At 47.1% G+C, this 13,793-nt stretch overlaps 1 pseudogene; it reads right to left on the minus strand.

The window, feature by feature from the left end:
- Positions 1-2,610: 2,610 nt before the first annotated feature.
- On the minus strand, positions 2,611-8,143 carry LOC146863963 (homeodomain-interacting protein kinase 1-like; annotated as a pseudogene).
- Between the last annotated feature and the right edge of the window lie 5,650 nt (positions 8,144-13,793).

Below are 13,793 nucleotides of genomic sequence, written 5' to 3' on the forward strand. Positions count from 1 at the left end.
TGTCTCGCGCCCGCAGTAACGTCATTCATCGCGCGATCACGTAAATCGTCGCGCAATCATGTCTTTCGTCTCGCGATCATGCACCACGAGACAAGTGAAAACAAGATGGCCGCACCCGTGAGCAACCACATGGGTAAGTTGGCGAGCCGCGATCACGCAGAAAATACCGCAAACGGGCGGGAAAAAAACTTCTGCGTCTTCGCGATATTTCCGCGTGTTTGTGGAGATTTTTAACATTTTCACGATAGTTTATGAAAGTGAATTTCGCAAATTCCGCCCATCCCTAGTGTGTAAGTGATGTATGGATGAGTGAGGGAGTATGTGAGAGACAGTATATATGAGAGAGTGGGTCTCTGAGTTTTTGTATGAGTGAACAAATGGGTGTCAGTGGCTGTATGTGTAAGTGAGTGGTGAATGAGAGGCTGCATGGGTGAGTGAGTGAGTATGTGAGTAGCTGTTAATGGTGAATGAGAGGGTGCATGATTGGCTGTATGGGTGAGGAGTGGGTGCATGAGTTTCTGTATGGGTGAGTGTGAGGCTACATGATGGCTGTGTGGGTGCATGAATGGGTGACTAAGTGGGTGTATGTGTGTATGGATGAGTGAGCGGGAGTGGATGTGAGTGAGTGAGGTAGTTTGTGAGTGGCTGTATGGGTGAGTAAGTGAGTGTGAGAGAGGCTCTATGATAGACTATGTGGTTGTCTCAGTGATTGTTTAGTTGACTGAGTACATGTGGTAATATCAGTATGAGTAAGTGAGTTGGTGTGTGACTATCTGTGTGGGTGAGAGTGGTTGTGTAAGTCACTGCATGAGTGAGTGGGTGTTAGTGGCTCTATGCATGCGTAAGAGGGTGCATATGTACTTGTGTGGGTGAGTGAATGGGTATGTGAGAGGTTTTGTGGCCAAGTGAGTGGGTGTATGAGAGTTTGTATGGAGATGCGAGTGGGTGTGTGAGTGGTTCTGTAGATGATATCATCAGTGATGTCATTTAAGATGTCACCAATGATGTCACTGACCATGACATGAGTGATGTAATATATGAGGTCATAAGTAGGGGTGGGTGGAATTTGCGAAATCCACTTTCGCAAATTATCGCGAAAATGTTAAAAATTATCGCAAACATGCGGAAATATCGCGAAAATGCAGAAGTTTTTTTCCCGCATGTTCGCGAGATTTTCTGCATGGTTGCGGCTCGCCAACTTACCCATGCGGTTGCTCGCGGGCGCGGCCATCAGTTGTCTCGCGGTGCATGATCGCGAGAAGAAAGACGTGATTGCGCGACGCATGACGTCACTGCGGGCGCGAACTGTCGCGAGACAGCGCAAATGGCTAAAAACAATACAACATCTCATGGAGAACGCGACCGGATCAAGAAAACTTGTCGGCGAACGCAGGGATTGAGGTAAGGCGATCGCGCGCGCGCGAGAATGTATTATTTTACAGCACGAGCAAGAACCAAATTATCGCAAAGCTGCGGAATGCGGAAACTTTGACATTTTCGCGCTTTCCGCGGAACGCGAAAATGTCGAATTATCGCAATTTCTGCGAACGGAACGAAATTTTAGCCCAGGCCCAGTCATAAGCAGTGCATAGCGGGGGCATAAGTTAATAGTCTGAGTTTTAGTGGTTTTAGTGGAAGTTGCTGAATTTTAGTGCTTTTGTACGAGCAACATTTTCAGTGAATTTCTGTTTTTTTAACATATATTTACTAACTGTAAACTTTGAGAATGGGTGTGTGAGTGGCTGTACAGGTTGGTGATTGGGTGTACGGGTTACTGAATGGGTTTGTGCAGATGTGTGAGTGGATGTTTGCATCTGTGAGTGGGTATGTAAGTGCCTGTGTGGGTCTGTGAGTAGGTGTGTGAGTGCCTTTGTAGGTCTGTGACTGGGTATGTGAGTGACACTATGAGTCTGTGAATGTGTGTGTGTGAGTGGCAGCATGGGTCTGTGAGTGCCTGTGTATGTATGAGTTGGTGTGTTAGTGTCTGTGAGTGGGTGTGTGAGTGGGTATCTGAATGCCTGTGTGTGTTTGTGAATACCTGTATGAGTGTCTGAGTGGGTGCATGACTTCCTGTGTGGCTCTGTGAGTGGGTCTGTGAGCGCCCATTTGAGTCTGTGAGTGAGTGTGTGAGTGCCTCTCTGGGGCTGTAAGTCGGTATGTGAGTACTTGTACAAGTGTCTTAGTGCCTGTGTGGCTCTGTGAGTGGGTTTGTGAGTGCCTGTATGTGTCTGTGAGTGGGTCTGTGAGTACCTATGAGAGTGTCTGAGTGGGTATGTGGGGACCGGTGTGATTTATTGAGTGGGCTAGTGAGTGACTGTGTGGGTCTGTGAGTGGATCTGTCAGTGCCTGTGCATGACTGTGAGTGGGTGTGTGAGTGGTTCTATGCATTCTGGGTATTAGCATATGTAGGGTATTTAAAAGGGAAAATAATTTACTTTGCTCTCACCAGGAGTTAATGAGAAAGAAATCACTTGTCATTGTCACCTCAGATCAGATTGTGCTCCAATATATCAACGATGCAGTCACCTCCATTAAGGATTTCAGAACACTTTTTGATGTGGAATACAAGAGGAAATACACTTGCTTTGCGTTCAGCCAAGCCCAAGAAGTTTATTTTATTTGTGCAGCAGGTGCTTGGGGAACCATAGTAACAGTGTTGTCCATTCTTACTGGGAAAACCAGAATGCTTTGTGGTCACTTGAAGCCCTTGAAAAGTGGGTAGGCAAACAATGAAGGTCTGTTGAAAAGGATCAGTCTGTGCGCAAAGCTGTGGTGTTGCAGGTTGCAGTGGTATGCTTTGTTGTGCCACTCTAGGAGCTCTCTACTGTGCATGGTAGTTCAGCAGCAAGACATCGGAATTTGCCTGAGAAAGGGTGGCAGCAGCCTTAGGACTCAGTGCCAAACACTGGCCTGGTTGTGCATTGTATTGATCTGGTTGTTGAAGCTCAGTGCTAGGTTTGTGCTTCTATTCTGAGCTACATGTACTGTGAATGGGTTCTTTATCTGGTTCACAGTGTCATACATATTAATCCTCCATTTGCAAACTACCATATTTTGAAAGCAGGACATCACATGGTTGCTGTGTGGGAAATCTAATAAATGAGTCATAGAAACAAATTAATGGTTTAGCATCTTCAATGAAATAATCCTTTAACTGCATCTATTGTTAAAAATGTTTTCAACAATATACTCTCGTCTATCCACCTTCTCTGCCAACATATCAGTTCCTTCCAAGTCTGTGGACATATTTACCTGAGCCATGTTATCCCAGAAGTTGAATATATACTAATGAGCTTCTTTCAATTTTATTCCACTCTCCATTTCATGTACCTCTGGTGTCTTCAGTCTCCCCAATGAAAAACCCAAGTCTGGATCTCTGTTAAAATCTCTGGTTGTTTTTGTTCCTATACTTAGGAGGTACTCAGCGGTAAGTCCTTGAGTTTGCGAAATATATTGGATCTGATCATATTCAGATGAACCAGGCTAAAGTGGCCACCCAAGGAAGAGCATGGCTAATAGACAACTCAGTGACGACATCTCAATGGCTTCAAAGAATGGTAAACCAAGAGTGATTTCGGGAGCTCTGTAATAGCAAAACTGCAAGTATGTGGAACACACAGCTTTGGAAAAGGGACCGGCAGAACCAAAATCTATGACCTTCACCTGATAGGGCTGGCGCACAGGATCGACCAGGATGATGTTCTCAAGCTTCAAATCTGCATGGATCAAGGCTCTTCAGCTTCATAAACGCTCTGGCCCTCTGCTGCAGAATTGTCCTGATGTACTTCAGCGGCAAGGTGCTGAACTTATTCTTCTTTAAAAAGTCATACAGGTTCTGCTCCAACATCTCAAAGACAAGACACATGTGTTTTTTGTGCTGAAAGCGCCTGAAGAAGCGTACAAATTGATACACATCTGCATTCTCACTGCTGAGGTGTAACAGAATGCTTACTTCAATCTGTCCATGTCTGGCATAAGAACGGTGTTTCTTAAAAATCTTGATAGCTACATTCTCATTGGTGCTCCTCTTCCAGAATGTTGGCACCTGCAAGGGTCCCACGCCTCAAAAGCTCTAATGCCCAGATTTACTATGAAAGGGACTCAGTGTGTGCCACAAGCCATTTGCCTGCGCTGCACTGAGTCACTTTCAAAGCACAAGGATGCAACATATTTACAACAATATGTTGCATCCCTGTGCCTTCCCCTGCAGTGGCGCACAATTCACTGCCATGCGCTGAAGCTCTGTTGACTGGGTGTGAGTGTTTGATTGGTTCTGATGCTCCGTCCATCACCACCCCCTTTTGTACCGCTTTGTTCGCCATAAGTTGGCAGGGTATGCTCAGACGTGAGTCCCTTGCTCACTTTGCCACTGGATTCAAGCAAGCCTGGCTGAAGACGGCTGAAATGCCAGAAACCGGTCCTAGGAAGCTTGTTTCCGGTCCAGGGAAGGCATGGCTTGGCAGTTCGGGCTGGACTGTTCCCATGAGGCACAGGGTCAGACTGATTTGCATATGGTTATGTCTGAACTGGGGTGGCAGAGTGGGCTAAAGAACGGTGATGGATCAAACCCAGATCTGTTGACTGGGTGTGAGTGTTTGATTGGTTCTGATGCTTCGTCCATCACCACCCCCTTTTGTACCGCTTTGTTCACCATAAGTTGGCAGGGTATGCTCAGACGTGAGTCCCTTGCTCACTTTGCCACTGGATTCAAGCAAGCCTGGCTGAAGACGGCTGAAATGCCAGAAACCGGTCCTAGGAAGCTTGTTTCCGGTCCAGGGAAGGCATGGCTTGGCAGTTCGGACTGGACTGTTCCCATGAGGCACAGGGTCAGACTGATTTGCATATGGCCATGTCTGAACTGGGGTGGCAGAGTGGGCTAAAGAACGGTGATGGATCAAACCCAGATCTGTTGACTGGGTGTGAGTGTTTGATTGGTTCTGATGATTCGTCCATCACCACCCCCTTTTGTACCGCTTTGTTCGCCATAAGTTGGCAGGGTATGCTCAGACGTGAGTCCCTTGCTCACTTTGCCACTGGATTAAGCAAGCCTGGCTGAAGACGGCTGAAATGCCAGAAACCGGTCCTAGGAAGCTTGTTTCCGGTCCAGGTAAGGCATGGCTTGGCAGTTCGGGCTGGACTGTTCCCATGAGGCACAGGGTCAGACTGATTTGCATATGGCCATGTCTGAACTGGGGTGGCAGAGTTGGCTAAAGAACGGTGATGGATCAAACCCAGATCTGTTGACTGGGTGTGAGTGTTTGATTGGTTCTGATGCTTCGTCCATCACCACCCCCTTTTGTACCGCTTTGTTTGCCATAAGTTGGCAGGCTATGCTCAGACGTGAGTCCCTTGCTCACTTTGCCACTGGATTCAAGCAAGCCTGACTGAAGATGGCTGAAATGCCAGAAACCGGTCCTAGGAAGCTTGTTTCCGGTCCAGGAAAGGCATGGCTTGGCAGTTCGGGCTGGACTGTTCCCATGAGGCACAGGGTCAGACTGATTTGCATATCGTCATGTCTGAACTGGGGTGGCAGAGTTCGCTAAAGAACGGTGATGGATCAAACCCAGATCTGTTGACTGGGTGTGAGTGTTTGATTGGTTCTGATGCTTCGTCCATCACCACCCCCTTTTGTACCGCTTTGTTCGCCATAAGTTGGCAGGGTATGCTCAGACGTGAGTCCCTTGCTCACTTTGCCACTGGATTCAAGCAAGCCTGGCTGAAGACGGCTGAAATGCCAGAAACCGGTCCTAGGAAGCTTGTTTCCGGTACAGGGAAGGCATGGCTTGGCAGTTTGGGCTGGACTGTTCCCATGAGGCACAGGGTCAGACTGATTTGCATATGGCCATGTCTGAACTGGGGTGGCAGAGTTGGCTAAAGAACGGTGATGGATCAAACCCAGATCTGTTGACTGGGTGTGAATGTTTGATTGGTTCTGATGCTTCGTCCATCACCACCCCCTTTTGTACCGCTTTGTTCGCCATAAGTTGGCAGGGTATGCTCAGACGTGAGTCCCTTGCTCACTTTGCCACTGGAATCAAGCAAGCCTGGCTGAAGATGGCTGAAATGCCAGAATCCGGTCCTAGGAAGCTTGTTTCCGGTCCAGGAAAGGCATGGCTTGGCAGTTCGGGCTGGACTGTTCCCATGAGGCACAGGGTCAGACTGATTTGCATATGGTCATGTCTGAACTGGGGTGGCAGAGTGGGCTAAAGAACGGTGATGGATCAAACCCAGATCTGTTGACTGGGTGTGAGTGTTTGATTGGTTCTGATGCTTCGTCCATCACCACCCCCTTTTGTACCGCTTTGTTCGCCATAAGTTGGCAGGGTATGCTCAGACGTGAGTCCCTTGCTCACTTTGCCACTGGATTCAAGCAAGCCTGGCTGAAGACGGCTGAAATGCCAGAAACCGGTCCTAGGAAGCTTGTTTCCGGTCCAGGGAAGGCATGGCTTGGCAGTTCGGGCTGGACTGTTCCCATGAGGCACAGGGTCAGACTGATTTGCATATGGCCATGTCTGAACTGGGGTGGCAGAGTGGGCTAAAGAACGGTGATGGATCAAACCCAGATCTGTTGACTGGGTGTGAGTGTTTGATTGGTTCTGATGCTTCGTCCATCACCACCCCCTTTTGTACCGCTTTGTTCGCCATAAGTTGGCAGGGTATGCTCAGACGTGAGTCCCTTGCTCACTTTGCCACTGGATTCAAGCAAGCCTGGCTGAAGACGGCTGAAATGCCAGAAACCGGTCCTAGGAAGCTTGTTTCCGGTCCAGGGAAGGCATGGCTTGGCAGTTCGGGCTGGACTGTTCCCATGAGGCACAGGGTCAGACTGATTTGCATATGGCCATGTCTGAACTGGGGTGGCAGAGTGGGCTAAAGAACGGTGATGGATCAAACCCAGATCTGTTGACTGGGTGTGAGTGTTTGATTGGTTCTGATGCTTCGTCCATCACCACCCCCTTTTGTACCGCTATGCGCTGAAGCAGGCACCCTTGCACCATGGTGCAGGGATTCCTGGGTCATGGGGATGATTGTTTATGTGCAGGAAGGTGTTCCTTCCTGCACATAAACAATCAACTTCTATGAGTGCTGCATTAGCACACATAGAACTTGTAAAACCTAATTTATTTAAAGGATTGTTTAGGTGCAGGAAGGGACACATTCCTGCACATAAGCAATCATTAGAGGTTATTTCCTCGTTCTGTGTGTGCTGCACAATGCATCACACATAGAAAAAAGAAAAGAAATGAGGAGAAATTAATACATTTCTCCTTGTTGCGCCTCTCTATGCCTCCCCTTGGGAGGCATAGCATTCAGACGCATTTCAAGATTAATGATTTCTCGTAAATCTGGAAATGTGTCAGGTTCCAGTGGTGTTGCGTGGAAACATCCACAGTAACACCCATGGAAGGCCCCTTTCACGCAAAGTGCTGTGTGTAAAGGGGCCGTGTTTACAAGGATAGTAAAGAAAGACACGCATTGTGGCTTTTCCTGTCCTTGTAAATATGGGGCAGAAAATGCGCTTCCGGTGCATCACAAAAAGTGAAGCACGGGTGGCGCAAGGGGCTTGTAAATCTGCCCATAGTTTATAGTTATTGGTCATGGAGCACAGTATTGCATGCTGAACCAGCTGATAGTCAGCTTCCCCGCTTGAACTGCTGCTTTTAGTGGTTACAGTGGTGGTTGTGGCAGCAGCACCCACCGTGGTTCTATTTTGCAGCATCAGAGGTGGATGTTCCCCAATTATCTGCACGCTACAGTTGCTATCAACTTCCTTACTCTTCTTTTTCAGTTCACATTTTTGGTAGGGTTCAAGTAAAGGAACGTTGTTGCGGTGGGTTAATATCTGGGTTCTCTGGAAAGATGCTGTTGTACCACTACCTATGCTGTCAGCAGCCGTCACCACAATGAGATCAGCAGTAGCAGTTGGCAAACGCGGTGTCTGGTTGTAAGCAGGAATGATGAAATGTGCTACTTGAGAGGGTGAGTTGACTTGCATGACACAGGGGTTTTTCCTATGGCTGTAATACTTGCTGCTACTGCTATGTCCTAAAACATCTCAGCCTGAAGGCTCCACTTTTAGTTTCTTTGCACAGAAGGTGCTCGATGACACTGACATAGAGAAAAACACCTGCAGCTGTGATGCCATACTGCTGGTGTATCTCAGCTGTGGGTGGGGGCTGCATTGTTGCTCGGAGATCCAGCACTTCAAGGCCTATTCATCCTCCTCTAGGGGACCGTGGGGCAAGGCCACCAGTCCTCTGTCTGAGACCCTCAGCAATTTCAGGGGAGACTGTGACAGCACCACCAGCTTGAAGAATGAGGGGTTACAGCTCCGGGAGTAAAGAGTGTAGACAGTGGGCAGTCAGCCCTGAGCGCCTCACCCCTCCCCTGGTTCACCAGGCACCGGCGGTGGTGAGAGAAACAGCAGGGCATGGCCACAGGCCCCTGTGTAAAGCCAGCAAGCACCACCAGGCAGAAGCTGCCTAGCGCTGCCTGTTTTATTTATTAGTTTTAGCCCTGGGAAGATGGTGGTTCCCGTGACATACGGGTCCATGTGGCCCTGCACTACCATTGTATTAGCCCCATGGACTGGGTAGTACGCGGGGCTCATTTGAACACATGGAAGGTGGTCCACGCAGCCCCCCCATTATTACAATAAAGTCCAAGGGAGGTGGTGGTCCCTGGGCCCCATACTGCCTGAGAAGGAGAGCCCCATGTGCCCCCCTCTTTTTTTTGATAAAATGCCTTCTGGACCTGACCCACCCGGGGACCCTTTTCAAAATAAGCATGCTAATGTTGATGTCATACGTGCTTTTTTCAGTGAATTTGCAAATTTTATAAATTTGCAGGAACATGCTTTTCAAAAAAGCTTTTTTGCCCTGGTGTGGTCCCTCTGGGACCCCACTAACACAGCTGGAGGGTCAGGATATTCGTACCCTGTCCCCCTTTTCTTTTTTTCACTTTTTTTGGGACATGACTGAAGTCGAGGCCCAATATGGCTGCCAGCACTTCCTGGTTAAAGTGTTGGCAGCCAATCAGAGTTCTGCAGATCTCTGCATGAGCTCGGTATTGTTTTCAAAATCTTTGAGATCGTAGATATACAAATTTGGATTTCCTTTAATTTCTCAACAACTTCTGAATGGATTTACGCCAAATAACTGAAAGTGTGATCCACGTAACCACATCTACCATTTCGCCAAATTCAGTGTAATTCCATCCAGTAGTCCTGTTCAAAACTCCTATGGGAATAAAATGGGAAAAACACTTTTTTTGAACCCCCCTTTTTTCTTAGCCTCTGCTTCATGAATCACCCCAAAACTTCCCATGCACAACAAGGATCATGGCACAGTTTTTGGGGGAAATTTCGTGAAGGTTCGTCAAACGAAACCAAATATATAGGTAAGTTGAAAAACGCTTTTCCTATAGAAACATGGTCCTAACTGTGACTACCTACTGTCCACCACCGGTAGGTGATATATACATGTAATATATACATGTGTACATTACCTACTGGCGTTTGCCAGTAGGTAGTTATAGTTAGATCTGTTTTTCCATAAAAAAGAGCAGTTTTTGGTTTGCTAATAACTCTGGCCCTATTGATGATTCTTCATAAAACTTTCAAAATACAAGTCCATCCACCTCAGCTTCTTCCTAGAAAGTTTTGAGGTGATCCATCATGCAGGAGGTGAGGAAAAGGGAGGATTCCAAAATGCAAAATCCACATGCATTTTCCATAGACTTTATGAGACAAGGCTACAGCAAAAACTGCTGAATGGAATTACACCAAATTTGTTAGGAAGCTAGATCTTGGTTCGTAGATTGTGCTTTTTGTGACTTGTTGTAAATCTATTCATTAGAGAGGGGCCTCAGTGGAGACAATACTTTCTCCACTCACCCTATTACATGCACCGGCCATTTCAGAAAGAGGTCTCAGCACACACCATACTATGTACATCCATCATCTGGAAGAGAGTTATGAAAGGAGAGTCCAGTACCTCTTTACTCCCTACAATACACACCCATCATCCAAGATGATGCTTATCACACTGTGGAGGGGTGTTAGTGGAGAGGTTACTCCCTCCTCGCACCATACTATGTACGCGTGACACCCTGGGGAAAGCTGTCAGCAGAAAGGCCAGTTGATCCACACAACCTACTACACACATCCATTATCCCAGAGAAGGGTCTTAGCAGAGAGATCAGTACCTCTCTACAACCTACAATGCACTCCTGTCATTTCAGAGAGAGGTCTCAGTGGAGAGGCCAGTCCATCCCCACACCATACAATGCACATCGGTGGGGGTTGACTTTACTTATGGTAAAAAAAATTACTTTGCATTAAAAAAAGCTAGAAACTCATTAAAAAAACAAAGTAGTGTTATACATAGGTGTGATAAACATATCTACTTTTTTTTTAAACCTTGGAAATTCACTTAAAAAAGAAAAGGTTAATGTAACGTTATTAGTTAGTTGAATATGTCAGTAACAACATTATCATTTTGAACTAACCCCCCCAGAAATAAACCGTTTATAGTTAACAGAGCTAACTATAACTGGCATCCCCGCCATGCACTGCTTATAACCTCGCATATTATATCACTCATTACCTGTTCTATGACATTATTTATGACATCACCGATGTCCACCCTTTATCACTACCACCCTTAAACCCTAAAATTTCCCATCACTCTATATATAGGTCGCCAGTAGGTAGTTATAGTTAGGAAGGAGTTTCTATAAAAATGGTGATTTTCAGTTGCCTATATTTTTAGCGACGGTTGATGAATCTTCATGACATTTTCTGAAATAAGGTGCTTGGACTTCAGATGGTGTCTTGAAAGTTTTGGGGTGTTTCGTGTAGAGGGTGCCGAGGAAAATGGGGAACCAAAATGCATTTTCCTCTATGATAGTTCTTTAAACACGACTACAGCCCAAACCGCTGGACGAATTTACATTAAATTTGGCAGAAAGCTAGCTTTTGGTACGCAGATTGCGCTTTTTATGATTTGATTTTTTGGCGATATCAACTGTAAAACAAATGTGTATATAAAGGGACGCAGATTTGCCGGGGATCTAGCAGTCCCCATGTTCAAATCTGATTGGCTGCCAACACTTCAACCAGGAAGTATTGCCAGCAGTCTTAGGACTCGGCTTAATCTGAGTCCAAAAAATAACCCATAAAAAATATAGAAAGGGGCATGGTAAGAAAACCCTGATTCCATGGGACTGGCGGAGGGGTCCCACAGAGACCCCGCTGTTAGTTAAAAAATATTGATGTCAATTTTGCTGCAAATTTGCAGTGGATCAGCGGAAAAATTGAAAACAAAGAAGCGCAGGCCAAATCCCGGGGGTCACCAACTTTTTAATTATGCAGGGTGTGCCCATGTGGCACCCCTCATGACCCATGGGACCGCCATCTCCTCAGAGCAACTGTTAAATAAATAATGCAGCGGGCCCTTAGCCCCCTGCAGCCTAAGGGACTGCCACCTCCCCGGGGCACAATGAAATATAGATGTAGGTGGGCGAGTGATGTCATCAGTAATGTCACTGACCATGTTATGAGTAATGTAATATGTGAGTTCCCAAGCAGTGCATTGGGGGCACAAGGTATAGTTAGCTCAGCATGTATGCAGCCCCCCACCCTAACCTATTAGAAGCCCCAGGGAGCCTACCCCCATGGCTGATTTTATTATTTAGGCAGAAGGGAGACATGCCACCCCCTAACCGTACCTCTAAAGGATAGAGGGAGTCCACCCCTGGGGCTGAAGGGGCAGAAAATGAGGAGGAACCATACGGTCCACTTCCTGGATCCTGGAAAGACCACTTCAGTCCGATTTCTTTCAGGCAGGGGTTGTTGCAGCCCCCCTCCCAGAGCACTTAATTGTGATGGGGAGTCCACCCACCGGGGGACAGCCCAGCAGCTATGCCCTGGGGTGCTGACCCCAGAACATAGCAGTTTCCCTGCCCGCAGCAGCGCTGGCAGAGTAACCAGTATTTGCTCTCGCTTGGTGGGAGCATTTTTAAATCTACAACCTAGGGGGAGCAAATGTCAAGTCCACTCCCAACTGGCGGGAGCTTAAAAAATGCTCCAGCCTGCTGGGAGCGGACTATAGATCCGGTTCCATATCTACAGAGCTGCAGGTAGTGAAACAGATTAAATTATTGCTACCACATTGAAAGCTGGCCCTTGTAGGCGGAGCATTGCTGGCTCCCGCTAGGGCTGCGGGGACTGGGGGCTCCCCCTGTGGCCTCCAATGATACTATGATGGGTGCCATTGGTGGGCACCCATCTTTTACTGCACCAGGCCATGCAGGATGGGGTCTCTCCGGCCACCTCAGCCTAGGGAGAGAGGATGCATGACCCTCACCCTAATTATGATGCCTGGCCATAGAGAATGGGATCAGCCCAAGGAGGGGAGCAGCTTGCCCTCTTCCTCTTCAAAATAGCACTGGCTCTGGGGGATGCAGTTCCTGGGGCCAAAAATTGGCCCATGGAGAGGGATTGGGTAACCCCTCCCCATAAAACTTCCGCTGGATGACAGGGGATGGAGTCTCCGGAAGCCAAAATCAGCTAAGGAAGGCGGGCCACGTGCCCCCCTTCAAAATTGCACTGGGCCCCAGGGGAAGAGGCCCTTGGAACTGAGACCAGCCCAGGGAGGGGTACCCTGTGCCCCTCTCCCCACAAAAATGGTGCCAGGCTATGGAGGATGTGATCCCCGGTGCTGAAATCATTCCTGGGAAGGGGGCCCGCATCTCCCAAACAAGCATACCAGACCCGAGGGATGGGGCCCCTGGGCCAAAATCAGCTCGGGAGGGGAGGCCATATGCCCCTTCCCCAAAGCATGCCGGGTCCCTGGGGAAGTGAATGAAAGAGTAGCCATGGGGAAAAGGTTTTAATGATATCATCAATAATGTAATTTGAAATGTGATAATTGATGGCATAGAACTTGTCATCAGGGATGTCATATGTGAGGTCATAAGCAGTGCATGGAGGGAGAGCAAGTTATAATTAGTGCTGCTAACTATAACTGGTGAATTTCTGTGGTTTTTGCATTTCAAACCGTTAATGTTGTTACTGACATTCATCTATCTATAATGTTACTTGAACCTTTGTTTTCTTCAGTGAAGTTCTAAGGTTTTGAAAAGAAAAAATAATCCTTTCATCACACTGAATATAATGTTACTTTAACTTTTGTTTTTTCAGTGTATATTCACCTTACCAATACATACAATGTGTGGTAAAATCACAAATTCTTATTAATGTGGTAATGCACTGCATGGTAAAGGCATTGTTCTAAAGACTGCCCCCAATTAAATTTTGAAGATGTCCAAACACACAGTTAAGGATGTCTAACTGCTAGCTGCTGGCTATCTGGAAGACAATTGAGTTCTGGACCTACTTCTCTTTTAAAGTGAAGAAAGATGAGTTTTAATTTGGCATCAGGGGTAGAAAAGTTGAAGAAAGGCTCCCTATGGGAGAACCAGCTGACTAGTTGGGTGCAGACTTCACAAGACCTTGCTGTACCTTAGTTGTAGTGAGTGATGAAGCCAGTCTCCTATTGCTGAACTACTGCCTGAACCATAGGAGCCTGCCTCGGCTGATTGAGAGTCTAAGGAGGGAACAGGAAGATATTTTCAATTAAATCCAGGAAGCTGGGACATAAGAAGTTTTGACCGTATAATGGTGCTAAAGATCACCCAAAAAAGATGCAGCCTTGGTGCCCAAGATTTACTGGTTTGTCCCACTTGCAGCTTTTTCTAATGCAGTTCAAGGTCAGTGTGGCACAACAGGGAAG

This window comes from Triturus cristatus, chromosome 2_1 (genome assembly GCF_964204655.1).
Source record: "Triturus cristatus chromosome 2_1, aTriCri1.1, whole genome shotgun sequence".
Classification (NCBI taxonomy): Eukaryota; Metazoa; Chordata; class Amphibia; order Caudata; family Salamandridae; genus Triturus; species Triturus cristatus.